This window comes from Pseudonaja textilis, chromosome 1 (assembly GCF_049901715.1).
Source record: "Pseudonaja textilis isolate UNSWEBS1 chromosome 1, rPseTex1.2, whole genome shotgun sequence".
Classification (NCBI taxonomy): domain Eukaryota; kingdom Metazoa; phylum Chordata; class Lepidosauria; order Squamata; family Elapidae; genus Pseudonaja; species Pseudonaja textilis.
This window is the reverse complement of record NC_141990.1, coordinates 117878464-117895389: the sequence shown is the minus strand read 5'-3', so window position 1 is coordinate 117895389 and position 16926 is coordinate 117878464. Positions and strand designations below refer to the sequence as shown.

At 35.1% G+C, this 16926-nt stretch overlaps 1 protein-coding gene across 3 annotated transcripts in view; it reads left to right on the top strand.

Annotated features, from left to right (window-relative positions):
* ADGRB3 (adhesion G protein-coupled receptor B3) overlaps positions 1–16926 on the top strand; it is a 517279-nt gene that overhangs the window by 445004 nt on the left and 55349 nt on the right. The gene's annotated exons all lie outside the window — the stretch shown is intronic.

Below are 16926 nucleotides of genomic sequence, written 5' to 3'. Positions count from 1 at the left end.
TCCAACTGTTTCTGGGTTTTGTTTAAAAAAAGGTAAAGTTTGGGTTAAGTTGCTTTACAAACACCCCTCCAATTCTGGAAATAAGAGAATAAGCTCCAAATGTATATAGTAGCAACTAGTATTAAAGAAAAAAGAACAAGGAAGGAGATAAAAAAGGTAAAGTTATTGTTCATCAGAGAAGCGCAGAACCTCTCAAATACTATAGCAATAGGTGGGCTTTTGATTTCATCTATGAAGGACAGGCAGAGGAACAGGAATAATACAGGAAGTATTTTATTTTCTTAATTCTTGCCACTGTGTGTGCCAAATCAAAATGTTTTCTAGTTAAGCACTTATAAAGAAAGCTGTGCTGGATTTCTAATTCATTTTTAACTAATCATAGATGTGTACAAACCAGTAGTGGTATTCAGCAGGTTCTGACCAGTTCTGGAGAACCGGTAGCGGAAATTTTGAGTAGTTTGGAGAACCGGCAAATACCACCTCTGACTGGAGATTTTACAGTATCCTTCCCCTGCCACACCCACCAAGCCACGCCCACAGAACCGGTAGTAAAAAAAATTGAATCCCACTACTGGTGCAAACCATAAGTCCTATATATGCAGATGATAATCTAATAATAGTGAAATTAAAGAGAGGAACCCCCCTAGACCTGAGACATGAAAACTTAACAAAATTTTAGTGCAACCAGTTGAAGTGCCAACAGGAATTAAAGAGCTTTTTCCAAATCAAGTTACCTGTTTAGGTAACTTAAGTCTAGCAAAGCATTCCTAAAAGGATTGCAGCATCAAATAGAAAAAAAGCTATGCAAAAACAGAAGGATATTCTGTGGAAGAACTGAAGGAATTAGAATTAAGAAACAAGCAAAACCTGGTTCTGGACTTGGAACAAAGTTCAAAGGTTTAAAAGAAGAAAATGAGACCCACAAGAAGTTGAGTCAGACAAAATACTGTATTACCAACTGCAGAAGGAATAGGTCAAAGAACAATCACTTCTGTTTGTACAGTCATTGATCCAGATAAGATTGAAGAGTAACAGAATACAATACAAGTTACAAAATTTATAGATCAACAAAAGGAAGTTCTCAATAAGCTCAGAAAATAAAATGAAAACAGCAATAAAATAAAATAAAATCACAGCTACTGAACAAAGCTCAAGGATCAGATGCCATCTCTACAATATACTACGAGATTTTTCAAGAAATTGTGTTTAATACACTAACCCTTTCAAACAGTGTTCTTTCGAAGGAAAGAATAATGTTCACAGGAATTTCTCTAACTAAAAAAAGCAATATCTGTACCAAATTATAGGATTTAATACTATTGCTGAAAATCTAGAAAAGTTAATTGGCAAAGCAGTAAAAATCTATTTGTAAATCATTTTTCAGAGGTTTAGAAAAAATATAATGGCAAGGTATTTTTAAGATGAAGAAAGTAAAAACTGTCTTACTTAGAACAAATTCCAACCATTAAAATGAATTCTCAACCAAGGCTCAAATTTCAATGACTCCAAGAAAAATAAAAGTAAGATATTACCAAATACAAATAATGAATTTTATATGGTCTAATCAAAGGCCAAGGACTAAATTTAAGATACTATAGGATTGAAAGAATGAGACAATCTGATGATTCCAAACAGAAACTGTATCTAGATATTGTTTCAATTGCATTATTGATTGGATTATATCGGATTATATATTGGATTATATTATATGGTTATTTTCACTGAGAGAACAGAATGTCCAGATACATTGCACAAATATCTTGTTACTGATACAAAGAGAAAATAACTTTAAAAGATCATGCAATATTAATAATTGTGAGATAAAAATAGCAAAACCATCACACAAAGCTTATACACATTATTGAATATTTATTTTTATGAAGAGGAAAGCAAAAAGAAATTCACTCAGTGGAGACACCAAATATATAGGCTCAAAAATTTGATTTTTCAATAAATTCACTCAATGGAGAGACAACAAAATATATAGGCTCAAAAAAATGATTTATCAATAAGCAAAAGATAAACAAGAAGGAACACTTAAAGAGTTGACTGAATTTGAAAACCTTGTAACATAAATTTGAAATTGGCTGGGCCTTATTTATAAATTGTTGATGAACTATGATTCAAAAATTTAATCAGCTGAAGACTGTACAATTAAACAAATTCAGACAGGATTTATATACAATAGATGACAATGGGAATTTTAATGAAAAAAATACTAAATTCATACAACATATTGTATCTAGAGAAAATTGATTTAAGATGTTTTACTGCTAATATATCACTCTACTACTGATGGCTAAAAAGGACAAATTGTTCTCCGAAAAGGATTAGAAATATACAGTAATTATCAAATTGGGTCATTTCTTTCACGTTTTGGCAGCAAAGTTGTCAAACTCATCAATTTTGGAAAATGATTTATAATAGAACAAAATAAATTCAAAGATTGCATTCCTCTCCAGTTATTTTTTTTATAAAATATTACTAAACCTTATGCTGCCACAAAGTATATTGAATTAGCTCTGTATGGGGCAACTGCATCAAGGAAATTCTGTATTTCCTCTTAGAAAATACACTCAATTCCTTCTGAAGAAGGATGGCTACTTAAGCTCTGGGACTATCTTTGTTGACCTTTGTATTTCTGGGACAGAAGTAAATCTGGCACAGAATTTAATTCAACTTGAGAATCGTTTTTGTTTTGTTTTTTAAATTATAATTGTTTATATGGAATAATACTACATCCAAAATTAGTCTTTCTCTTAGTATAAAGTCTTTAATGTCTCAGTTGGACACTCCTCTAATTCTTAAACTCATTTTACAATTTATACTATGCTGACTATTGCTGTTGATATTCATATATTGCTTTGATTATTTTCACAATAATGTGTAGTTTTTATAACAAAATATAAAAATTGGTAACCTAATTAAATCCCCCAAGTACTTCATTTTTCTCCTTTATTGCCCTTCTTTTCTGCTTTTTATTTCCCTCCCATGCATCATAATTTTATGAATCATGCATTCTTTTCTTAAAATGCTTTATAAAATATAACAAAAATAGTAAAAGATTTGGATAAATCATGATTTTATATCCACTATACTTCAATTTAGTAGTTTTTTCTTAACAGTATAAAGGATAGACTTCAGAAATTAACAATTGTAAGAAAAGATCTCTATAACATTGCCTTTTGCTCTTAATCTGCAAGTGCCTATTATCTCACCTTTAAAATTAATTGACAAGGGGATGTTTTGCTGAATGCATTCTTTCGTGTACATTAAAAAGGCTCCTGCTTCAGCATTCAAAGCTAAGCTAATTATTTTTAAATTATTTCTAGTTTGTTCCCAGAATTAAGTAATTAAATAATTCAGTTTGTAAATCCGTAACGAATTTAGTCTTACATTGTTCCTTTTCTTCTAAACTTCTAATTTTGGTTTCATGAGAAACAGCAATAATTATCTTCAATTCCTCCAAGAGGTTGTCATATTTGAGAGCTTGAACTTTAATGATTTTTAGGTCTCTTTGAACGTGTGAATTTTCTGGCCATCTGTTTAGAAATGGTTGAAATTTCATCATTAATTGAAAGCTGATTGTTCTTCTTGGCCTAGCAATTGTTTGTTCTTCTTGGCCTAGCAATCATTCTGTTTCCCTAAAATTAGGAGGAAATGTGTATAACTTTTCTTAGGTTCTGGCTAATAATAATTTTGTTAGTTTTATTCTATCACAGTATTCTTCTTATATCATCCCAGTATGCAATTTGCGGTTTCTTTTTCTTTTTTTATGTTTTCTGCCTGGAGGATATCTGGTGCTTCTGGCTATACCAGAGTACAGTTTTCAGAATCTCCAACCAGTATGATCAAATGCTCTTGTAGGATATGAACTTTAGAATGTTGGTATAAAATACCGACATTCTGAACATCAACATCTACACTAATTCTTTGTGTGTGTTTGGGGTGGGGTGGGGTTATGTAAATGACTTTCTTGCACTGTTCTTCAATTCTATAGCTATACACTGAAAAAAATCTCCCTTTTTTTTTTCAAGTTGACCACATCTTTTCTTCTTGACTAGCCCTTTCCTTAGCAAATTATTTTAAAAAATGTTTTGGGTTCAAAGTAGTAATTTTCCATTGCATGTGAGTTGTACAAGAATAAATATTCACAAACAGTCTCCTGGTCTGTAATATTCAGAGTTAAAATAGACATATAATTGTCTATTTTACCTATGAAAATTGCAGAGCAGAAGGGTTTTGTTGTTATTGTTAAATTAATCAAACTAAATAGCAATGCATTTCCAATATGCTGTTGCCTGCCATCTGCAGCTCTAATATTTTATATTGAAGCTTAAAAAAAAACCCTTAATCTTGCTAAGAGCATTTTCTTTAGAGTATTTTACCATTAAAGTAAAAAAAAAAAAGTATTGGCTGCTTCCAAAAGTTCCTGAAAATTAAATTGTAAAGGAAAAAGAGTTAACACAGCATCCTTTGAACGATGACTCATGCCTGATCCACTTCTGAAGATATATGTAAGTGGGAGAGGTTTCCACGTGCACATGCTTAGCTGGATAAAAAATTACATGTGCACAAAATGATTAAAGTACATGTGATTCTTTAATCTAATTCAATGGGTGATAATTAATTCTAAAAGTCAGCATCCTACTGATCATCTGTTCATTAGTAAAAGCTGAAATTTGGATTCTATCTTCTTATTAACCATTGTATGTCTTAACAAAATAAAGATGAATTGGATTCAGAGCTGTCAAGAGCAGAACTGTACAATCCTGACAGTTGGAAAGATGGAAGATTATTTTCACTGACTTCCCTAATGCTGCCTACTATGCACCCAACTGAATGATTAGACTATTCTTCAGAATTGTGAATTAGACAGAAATAGCAATAGCCCTTAGACTTATATACCACTTCGCAGTGCTTTACAGCCCTTTCTAAGCAGTTTACAGAGTCCATGCATTGCCCCCAACAATCTGGGTCCTCATTTTACCGACCTCGGAAGGATGGAAGGTTGAGTAAACTTTGAGCAGTGAGACTCGAACTGCCAAACTGCTGGCAGCTGCCAATCAGCAGAAGTAGCCTGCAGTACTGCATTCTAACCACTGCGCCAACATGGTGCACTCATAAAGCACTGAGTGCTTTAGCATAGGTATCAGTATAATCCATTCTCTTGATTTCTTCTACTAACAGAAGAAGCCTGTGCATGAAATATGTGATTGAAGATTTAGTCATCCAGGCCAAAAGTGTGTAAAAGTTCAGTTATGGCAACTGGACCAAACTTTGTTAATCTGAGGTGTTTCATTGCTCATCCAAGCAACTTCATCAGTCACAGCAAAATTGTTAGGGAGAGACTCAGCTAGTTATTGGAATGTACCAAATCTTGCCACACCAACTTCAGGAGTTTCTCTCCGAAATGTGTTGCAATATGTGAATAAAGACTCAAACATCCAGGCCAAAGGTGCCTAAAGGTTGAATGAAGTTGCTTGAATGAGCAACTGTTCATGAAAGGGCAACATAGAATCACACCTCACCCACACAGACCATTATCATTGTTAAGTAAACAGTGTTGGAAAATGTTTGTGTTTACAGGCTAATTTTAATTCATTATTTATTTTTCACACCCCTTTTAGCTCTTCTCTCTCAATCTGGCAATTATCAACCTTCTATTTCTTGGGAAAATACTATGGATATTCTGTAGATCAATCAATTCAGTATTTATTATTCTCATGCCTATATAAAATAAGGAGAACACTTCTGTCATGATTTTCAAGAAAAGCTTTGGGCTTTGTGCAAGCACACCTTTCTGCAATTCATTAAAAAAGGTTCTTTTTTTGCCAGGCTTTAAGGATCTTACTAATCTTAATAAGTCTTAAGAACTGCTGTTTGTTAAATATCTTAACTCAAGATATTTAAGTTCTTAAGGATCAGAAGTAATCTACAATTAAAACCTTCCCTCCTTTCTTCTTAGGGCTCTAATATAGCATTAACAGCCAGGGCTAATCTAACAATATGGGAATTTTAATTGCTCCTCTAGGTAACAGATAGATGATGGATAGATAGACAGACAGACAGACAGACAGACAGACAGACAGACAGACAGATGATAGATAGATAGATCTCCTTCTTTAATGATAGATAGATCTCCTTCTTTAATGCCTAACCTTCTAATTGTGATACATTTTTGTTTTAGCTTCTCCCTATGAGCTAAGGTGTCATATACTTATGTTAATCAGTATGTTAATGCAAGGAAATATTGGTGCTCTACTAGCTTTGTTTTATTCCAAGGAAACATACACCAAAAAGTTAACCCCAAATCTGTCATATCTGTTCCAAAGTGAAATTATTCATTGAGCAGAAGGAGGACTTCAATTCTGCTGAAAATGAACATATTTTTAATCTGTCGATACCTGGATAAGACACCGCCTGTGAATTCTATTTATACACTGTGCTAAATTCCAAAGAAGTTAGATGTATAAATGGGAATCAACCAATTATATTCAGCTATTTCAGAGAAAATGGAAGCAAATATTGTGAGCTATCTTTAACTGGAATGCCAGCCTGCCCACAGCTAAACTCTCACAAGTAATTTTGTGATACATCCAGAGATGTGGGCACTCAGAGGCAATGCTTATGTTTTATCCATCTGTTCTTGACCCTCCTACATATGTCCACTAAATTTTATATATATCCAATCTATGCCAAAGCTGTGCAGTGCTTGAAGCTGTGCAGGACCTCTCACTTTGGCAAAGGTCTATGTCAAGCTGCTTCAGTAAGCACTGCCCTCTCATTTCTAGAAGCAAAGCATAGAACTATGAAAGTTGGGAAAAGCGCAGAGAAGAGCCACTTTAGGATGATTAATGGCCTGGAGACTAAAACTTCTGAAGATGAAAACATATGATGGTTGGAGGAACTGGGTATAGCTACTCTAGACAAAAGCACTAGGTGACATGATAACAGTATTCCAGTATTTGAGGGGCTGCCACAAAGAACAGAAGGGGGTCAACTTATTTTCCAAAGCACCAGAAGGCAAGATAAGAAACAGTGGATGGGAACTAATTAAGGAGAGATTCAGCCTGGAATTAAGGAGAAACTTCCAAACAATTAATCAGTAGAATGGGTTGCCTTCAGAATTTGTGGGTGCTTCATCACTCACGGTTTTTAAGAAAAGACAGCCACTTGTCTAAACAGTATGTGCTTGAGCAGGGGATTGGACTAGAAGACCTCCAAAATCCCTTCCAGCTCTATTCGGATTGATTGGACATACATTACTTCATTTCAAGTCTTTGCCTGAAATTGTAAGGCAAAGCTTGAGGTGAAGCAAAGATGCACAGGCCTCAAACAGATCCCACTGAATTCAAAAGCCTTACAATCCTCCACTCTTTTTCTCTCATCTGTACACACTTCAAACCATGAGTAGAGGATTACATATTATGCAATATGACAAGCAATCCAGTGACAAGATTCTCCTGCCCTTGAACTATTACTTCCTCCAAATATTCCAGTCAAAATGTTATTTTATTTTCCCAACCCAACCCATTTCAGAAAGAAATAGCATCAAGGGGATTGGGATTGAGCCAGAAAGGTTGGGGAACTTTGGGCTACCACATCAATGGAAAAGAGAAAATTCATCATTAAAAAAGAGTATAAGGGGTATACATTTGCATAATGGTCAATTGATACATGTGATATGGATAAGCTATCACTATAAAGACAAATTTAGAATTTTTGTCAATGGAGTGGGCTATGCTTTAGATTTTGTTTTAAAAGGATCCTTCTCTTTTCCATTGATGTGGTAGCCCAAAGTTCTTCAACTTTTCTGGCTTTGCGGACTGGCAGGGTTGGGGAGAGGATACTACTTATGCAAACAGAGTGTGTGTGCACATGCTCGCCCACTGTTTGTGCAAATGGGGATGCATGCACAAGCTCATTGCCTGGTTCCAAATGGCTCATGAACCAATAATAGGGTGCAGCCTGGGGCCTACAACTAAGACTACAGTGCTAGACCAGTTACTACCATGCTGCTTGCACTGAGTACTAATTTAACTATGGCCTAAGACTGTCTAGAATCTTGGGCAAATTTTTTCTCTCTATTCATCTAAGTAGGTATTCAATGTGGTCTCCAGCAGATGCCAAATGTGTCATAGTGCTTTTCTTGTGCCTTGTCTTGTATTCCTTTCTCTCATGATCCATTCCTTTGGATTGCCACACATTTCACTTAGACATAAATGCTCATTTGCCTCAGAAAAATGTGGGCTTACATATTTATGTGTGTCTACAAATGCGAGAGAGAGGGGGGCGGAATTAATAGAATAAGCCTCTTCAACTATGTACATGATCAACCAGATGCCCCCAGCTATAAAATGAAGACAGATGAAGCAGCATCTGGAGTCCCGGAAAATTCTGGAAAGCCAATGTGTCTGCCAATCCTATTTAATTTTTGTTCAGTTTTATCTTAAAATCCCTTTGATCCAGCCACTCCCATGTTGTGGTTCTAGGCCTCTTACAAACACACAAATGACACAAATTTACACAAATGGCATAAAAACATCTATGATTACATACACAAATTACAAATTACATACATGAATGCAAATGAAGTAAGTTATGCCCATTGTCCAAACTGCTTTGATAACAGTGGAATATTGGAGGTAAAGTCTGGAATAAAAGAATTTGCCTGTTGCAGCCACAATCTACAGAATGAAGGTCTGGGAAATCAAGGGTTGTTTTTATACTGACAAATATTCAGAACCAGCATTTTCCCATATTAAAAGCAAAGTTTTGTCGGAATGTGGGTTTTATACTTTGGAAAGATTTTTCTCAGTTTCTTTATTGCTGCTTTTCCAAAAGGCTCTAAAGATGTGGTTTTGTCAGCAGGCTTGCGGATTTCAAATGGAGATGGAGTTGATCAAGTGGTTGTCTTGATTGTGTTGCTGCTGCCATGGGGGTGTGTGGGGAGTATGATTTTTATGTTGTGGAGTTTTAATGTTGTAAGCTACCTAGAGTCACCTGTGTGTGAGTTCAGCGGTCATATAACTTTGTTTAATAAATACAAAAATAAATAGATGAGGGAGGAAATTAAGAAAAATTTCACCAGGGCTTTGTTTGTTTAGTTGGTTGGTTGGTTTTTGTTTTTAGCAATTGCTTAGCACCTAGTGAAGAATGATAAACAAAACAATGAGAGATTAAATTAGAAGAAAGACCAAAAAACTACAAGGGAGAAGCAAAACGGAAAGAAAACAAATCCACTCTTTTAATCCTATTCTTTGTCTTCATGAAATCTGAGATCACATTCCACAATATGCTGGGCTGTAAATTTCAGTTAGCAACCAGATGTGGTACACTGTATATTCATATTATTTATTATATTTTTATACTACCTTTATTACTTTTATAAGTAACTTGGTATGGCAAATATACACAATCCTTAGCTTCCATGCCTGAATCAATCTGTAACTGTTTTGAACATACAGTGTCATTTAAGTCTTAGAGGGCTACAACCTTGATTCCTCTAACCTGAATACTGTACCTTGTGGTTCTTATAAATTAAAGTTATCCAGATTAAATGGATCAAAATAATTGTTTTGAAGGATCAAGGGGATCAACAAGACTACTAATCAAAATCTTCAGTAAAAGAACAGTGCCTGGGGAGGATAACAATGGTGCTCTGCATGAACTCACGAACAAAAGAATGGTGCTTGTTGGGAAAATGTTTGTATATTATTGGAACTTTTAAAAAAAATTAAAACTAATACAAACTAACATGAAGTAAGGAATTTTAAAAAAAGCAAATAGAAAATAATTCAAGACAAATAGAAAAGAAAAAGAACATAACAAAGAAGTGGCTTTTGATATTCCTCCCAGCAGTTGAAAAGTGCAATTATATTTCAACCTCTCTGTCAAGTTACATCATAATACTTTTCTTTCTATCTATCTAACCATCATAGCCATAAATCACAAGTTCATTTTAGCAGGACATCAAGTTAAAGAAATTCAGTCTGATTCTGATAACTTTCATGAGAATATTCATCAATTTGGAATTTCCTCTACATTCAATTCATGAAAATGTATGTTTAGCCTACCTGTAACTGTACATTGTTCCTCATCATGTTTATTTATATTATCCTGTAAGAATAAGATGTCTATAGTTACCTGGTTAGCTGAGTAGAACTGATGCAAATCGTATTGGGTTTCTGCACAATTTCAATTTCACTAGATATGGTTGCATTCTTATTTATTGGTCAAGTCTTAAATTATTATATTGACACAGTATTATTTCTAAAGGATTATATCATCCAGAACTAATTATAGGGTCTTTTCTGGCAAAGTGCTCAGGATTGAAGAAGAGGAATAACAAACCCAGGATTAAGTAACAATTTACTGATCCTTCTTCTGTATGTTCTCTATGCTGCTTGTAATATAACATGAACATATTATAGTTCTATAATCAGTTATGAGCTTGTAGAAGGAACCAACCAAATTGTTTAAATTTTAAGCATCTTCATGCATATCCTGCAATACATTTACTTCATGATAGTAAATTACAGCAGGCTAATTTTCTAAAGAGAGAGAGAGGGGGGGGAGAGGGAGAGGGAGAGAGAGAGAGAAGTTCTAGTAGTTGAAGAAGCAGGAGATTTAGAAATTGCTTTGACTCCCTTGCCCTCTATTCTTCTGTTTCTCACTCCCACGTACATGTTACTTTCACCAACACCAACATTTCAAACCTTTCTGAAGATAAGGCTACATATATTTTTACAGCATATGTGTAGAATAACTATTCTGCTTCAATGTGTGCCTTTTGACTCCACTGTCAATCCAGAACTTCTACTCTCCTGGGGTTGCCAGGATCATAGAGTCCCACCTTAACATAAATTTAACTGGTCAGTTACTAGAGATGTCTCAGTTGCAGCCCTTTTCCTTCTCCCATCTTTTTTCTGGGTTTGGAAAAAGCTTACAGTTAATCATCAAGCAGGGAAGAAAATTGTCCATGGCACTTGGATGTGCCAATGTCTAATAATGAATGCATTTCCCAAATCATCTTGAGGTTGAAAATCAAGATGATTAAAGCTATTCTGGCTTCTCTTTTACACGCCATGCATTTTTTAAAAAGCACGGTTGTTGCTGAAACATGATGCCCTTCTAGTTTTTGAAGAGGGGAGGATACATTTTGTAAAAAAGATCTTGCAGTCCTTGCTATGAGAGTCTAATCGACAGAACAAACTGCTAGAAACTTTAAGCCTGAGAATCTGTGCGCCACTGAGACTCTTGCCTTTCATGGAGGGCTCTTTGCCCTCCCCAAACAGAAATACAACCCACTTTAAATGCTACCCTTGCCTATGCTGCACGGTAGCCAAGGCCCCCTGTTGATAGGAATAATTTTACTCCACTCTCATTGGTAAAATTCTTTCTTCGTCGCCTTCCTCTGAAGGACGACGTGAGGAAAAGCATTGTCTTCCATTGCTACAGAGTGCTGAGAAAACTCTGTGGCTCTTTTGCTCTGCAGCTACCTGCCCAGCCAACCTCGCTCTTTAATGCAGACCAGCATAATGGAGCAATTCTCATTCTGTGCTCTGTTTATACAAAATATTGTAACTTAATAAACCAAAATTTTTCTCTATGTGTGTGGGAATGTGCGTGTGTGAATAAAACTCAATTCTATTTTAACAAAAGTGTAGTGCATGCACATGTACTGTAGGTCAGGATTGTCAAACTCCCAGCCTATGGACCAGATGCATCACATGCTGGCCATGCCCACGCCCGGTTTAGCGAAGGGGGGAAATGTCCCAGTAAGTCACATGACTCCATTGTGACAATGTGAGTTTGACACCCCTGCTGTAGGTGATTGAAATACAAGCCAAAAAATGGACCAGTACGCTTTTAATAATCCGAATGATTGGATTGTTGATATTTCAGTAAGACACTTTGGGGTTAGTTCTTTTTAGTCTTTTAGTTCCTTTACTGGAAAACTCTTTGATGGTGAAAGAAAAAATAAATAAATTGGATGTAGTACAATTCTATCTGTGTAAATAAAATTAAACCCCACTGATTTTAATGGAACTTACTGCTAGGTTTATGTGGAAAATTGGCATCTTTAACCTTTATAAAATTGTAGAGGGGAAATTCAAACAGCAACTCCATTGAACAAATTACAAATTGTAGATAGTCATTCAAGTTATTGTTCCTGAGCTCATGTTTACAAAGAGACGGGGAAGGGGGGAGGGAGGGAGAGAAACAGAGACACACAGAGAGAGATTTGTTGTGTTTGCTTATTTAATTCAATCTGGACAAGGAGCTTATTTCTTTCCTTGGGAGAAAGTCCATATGGTTGACCAGATCAACTCTCCATTGATTGATGGAGAAAAGCCACCCCCCAAAGTTTTGGAAATTCCTTTGAGAAAAAACAGGATTGAGTTAAAACCTTTCCTCCCCTGGCAAAGAGAAGGAGATCCAGACCCATGAACCACAAAAAACTGGGGTGACAAGTACAATCATTATTGCAGCTACAGAAAAGTTTCTTTCTATGTGTGTAGCTCTCCAACTGTGTTGTGAACAGGAAAAATTCAAACAGATGGCAATGGCATTATTTGGAATTCTGATGTTTTGGTAATATCAGTTTGAGGAAAGTTGCAGCAGAACACAAAAGAAGCTTGCTGAAAATAACTTTTAAAAGTTCAATGTGTGTGTATATGTGTATTTGTGTGTAGAAAGAGAAGTTCTTATTAAATAAGCAGAATTTAGGGTTTTTTATTAATGAATCTTTGGTGGTTACTATCTGAGTACTCATTAAGAAAAGCAATATTTCCACTTTATTACTGATAACAAAACTGCATGTAGGAGTGTATTTCAAATATATTTATGAAGGATAAAATCAGAACATGCATATTTAATCCTTTTTTTTTTAAAGTCATCACCTTTGTGCTTTCAAAAGTATCTGCCTTCTGGGTTTGATTTGAATGGATCTTATTTGTTCACAACTTTAATAACTGATAATTGAATGGATTCTTTTGTTTCTTGTTTAGCTTTCAGAGTCTTTTCTTTATGAGAGCAAATTTTTATATTGCCTAGCACAAAACAAAGCACAATATGCTACCATGATAAAACAATTAAACTTGAAAATTAGCAACAGTAAAGGGAAATATGACTCCATGGCCATTTCTGAAGATCAATGCAAATACAACTTCTCTATATTGGTTCTTTTCATTATTCTTATACTTGTCTCTCCCTGGAAATGAAAATAATCCACTTAGAAAATTGAGGGCAACAGATCCTTTCCTCTGCCATTGAATACCAGAATTTACAAAAAGAGGTTGGCCATAAATCCTTAAACGTCAAAGTCAATAAGAATTCTGTCCCTAATTTCAGGGGCACTAACATGCAGCTTTTGTATAAAGAATGACTATGCTAAAGATTAAGCAAAATCCTCAGTATGAATTCTCAAATTAGTCTGACACTGTAATCATAGTTGGGCACAAAAGGCCTTTCAAAATTTTCTTCTATATTTGTGAGCAAGAAAACCTATATAAATAATTTATTGAATTTGTGCGTGTGTGTTTGTGAGAGAGAGAGATAATGTGTGTATGTGTGTGGGGGAGGGAGGGAGGGAAGGAGGGAGTGTAGGGAGATATAATCTGATAATTTTTAAAGAGTAGGATGTTCCCTTGGCAATGACTGATACATTACTAATGAAAAGATCCCCAGAGAGAGTCTTTTGCTTTGGTATTAATGGAAGTAAGGCAATTGTAGAGGGATGATCAAATAACGAAAGCAGGATACTCACACCCAGATCATTTGGTTGCCTTGTGACTCAATTAGTATAAGACTTCCATGATATTTTCTCTGAAATACTTTATTTTCAATGATTCACTAGGCCAGATTTTCTGTCATTTAACTAAATGAGACTGGTAGGGGGAAAAACATATTAGGGTTTTTTTTTCTGCTTAGCATTAGTAGTACTTCAGCAAATTTGGTGTTTCTCTCAACTATAAAAGCAATGGTTGGAGAAGTATGGGGGGAAGATAACTTATGCTTACTCCAAAGATTTTCTTTTCTTTTTTTTACAGCAACATCTTGGGAGCTTTGAGAAGGGTGGACTTCAACTCCCAGAATTCTCCAGCTAGCAACACTGGCTGAGGAATTCTGGGAATTGAAATCCATTCCTTTTAGACCTGCCAAGATTGAAAAGCATATTTGATGCTCATTCAATTGTGAAACACACAATTGAAAAAAAGCATCATGGGAATTTCTGTAATAAGACACTGTAGATAGTCCATCAGTCAGCTATTGACTATAAGTGTGAGTTTGGCCTAGTGATAAAGGTGCTGGATTAGAAACCAGAAGATTGTGAGATCTAGTTCCACCTTAGGCATGAAAACCCAGCTGAGTGACTATGGACTAGTCATTCCCTCTCTACCCAACCCACCTCACAAGGTTTTTGTTGGGGGAAATATAGGGGGAGGAAGGAGTATTGTGTGTGTTTGCTGCCTGGAGTTACTTATAAAGACAGGATAATCAATCAATCAATCTCCAAACCATTAACAAAAGAAGTTAATAAAGCATTGCAGAACAGAGAATTTTCAATGGACTTTTTTTTTTCTTGCGTCAGGTCATCTGGCCATTCCGAAGTTGCTGAAATACAACTTTCAGCAGCTCCACATAGGAACATTGATAGTGAAGGATTCTGGGAGATGTGGTTCAACATCATGAAGTTGTGGGTGCTCCAAAACTGGAGGTTTTTAAGAAAAGATTAGACAATCGTTTGTCTGAAATGGTATAGGATTTCCTGCTTGAATAGGAGTTTGACTTAGAAGACGTTCAAGGTGCTTTCCAACCCTGTTATTCTGTTAACATCTTGGAGACGACACATCACACATTATTCCAAATTACTTTGCTACTTTCTTATGACTTTCATGATCATCACCATTATCCCATCAGAAAAGCAATTTGTTTTGTTTTAAAGCTTAGTTCTTAAACAATTCTAAAATTGACTTCTTTTATATATTGCCTTGCTGCGATCTCTCTTACTTAATTTGAATAAATCTGTGTGCCCAAATGTGTCTGTGTGAATAATATCAAAATACACTTGTAATTTTTATGAGTATTTCATATTTAATATGCATTGCTAGATTTTCTGTGTAGATGGCGAGAAGGCATGGTCTTACACCTGTGCTGCTTGCAGATTCACCGCTTTTTGCACTTGAGGTTAGGGAGTCAAGCTAATTATGTCAAATCATGATATAATTAGATCTGAAGCTGATTTGGAACTGCAGAAAATGAAACATTGGAGAAATGCTTGTCTTTTTTCTTAAAAAAATGAACAAACTGTCAGGAACTGTTTTGTTTCTGAATGCATAACAAACAATTCTTAGCACAATGCCAAGGTACAAGAATATCTAATTCATCCATACTATGGCTGCCTAGTCTTTCATTGACATGTTTCCTTGACTTTTTCCTACTGAAGCCATCAATTTGGAAAGGTTTTGTTTTGATTTCAGTTAATATATTGTCCAAATCACAGTGTTGCTAATGCTGGCAAAAAAATTCTGGAATGATAAATAGTTCTATAATGCAAACCATAATGATACATAATCAGGGGTGGTCATAACTACAGTCAAAAAACTGAAGATGGTGCCACATGCATAAGAAACAGGCTAAGTTTGGATTTCACTTTTGTTGACACCATCTTGAATTTTTTGTCCAAACCTTGCAGATACCTCTGTAAATATGGCTTGTTTTTACCAATTCAATCACAGTTTTGTTTGATTCAGTTAGTGTCACTGGTCATAGGGAATATTTGCTGTGCAGGGAATTGTGTGTTGAGGTACTAGGCCTGGGCTTTTCAACATCTTATGCTAAATTGTGGTATCCAAACATCTCTCTCTCTATCTTTGCATCCACAAGAAAAAGAATATTTGACTATCTTTTCCATTTTAAATGCATCCTCATATTGCAGATAACTGATTTGCCTTGGAATTGAAAACACTGCATGATCAGATTCTGATAACAGATTTCTGTTATAACATAAAACAGAGTTTCCATGCTATAACATATTCTGTACAGGGATTCTGTACTGTGTGCTAAATAGGGAAATATATAGGCCAATTCATAGATTAGCTGACCCAGGCTTTTTTAACCAAAATACTGTGAAAGATAAGACAATGTTTGAAATGTCCATGTATTTTAATTTTCACAATTGTCTTCTTTGTGAGTAATCCATGGATTTTGCATTTCTCATGGTATTTTGGTTAAAATGTTGAGGCTTATCTGCAAATGGACTTACACATGAGTATATATTGGATATAAGGATACTTTTAAAAAATATTACTGTACACACTCACAAATAAGCCCATTCATAGATCAGACCCAATCAAAAACAATTGGGGGGGGGGAGTGTATTTTAACACTTAATATTCTTGGATTTTTTTTCCTGTGGAAAGATTCTTATGCATAATGTAGTTTGATTGAGCCAAAATTATAGCTGAGAAAATCTTTTGTCACTTGGTTGAAGGGCTGTCAGATGACAAGCACTTGACATGCATAGAGTCATTATTTCATAAATATTTCTTTTTGCATTGCTTAGAGTAGATAGATAGATAGTCAGACAATAGCTAAATACCAAAAAGATCTCTGGGCTTTGAGATTATTAAAACTGCATATCAAAATCTATCTAAGGCAAGGAGGTTTATGTTTCTTCCAAAGTTTACACTTGAAATATATTGACATAAAAAAAAGAATTGTTAGCTGACCTTCTCTCTTTCTGTCACATTATCTACTGCATGACTTGATAGGTAAACTGACATCATAAGAGGGAGTTTCAGCTCTTAAATGACCCACTCAAATCCTTGAATAGGTACAAGATGCAAAGCCAGGTGCTTATTATTAAGGCAATCATGAGCATACGTCTCTCACATTAAAGTGGCAATGCAGTGTTTT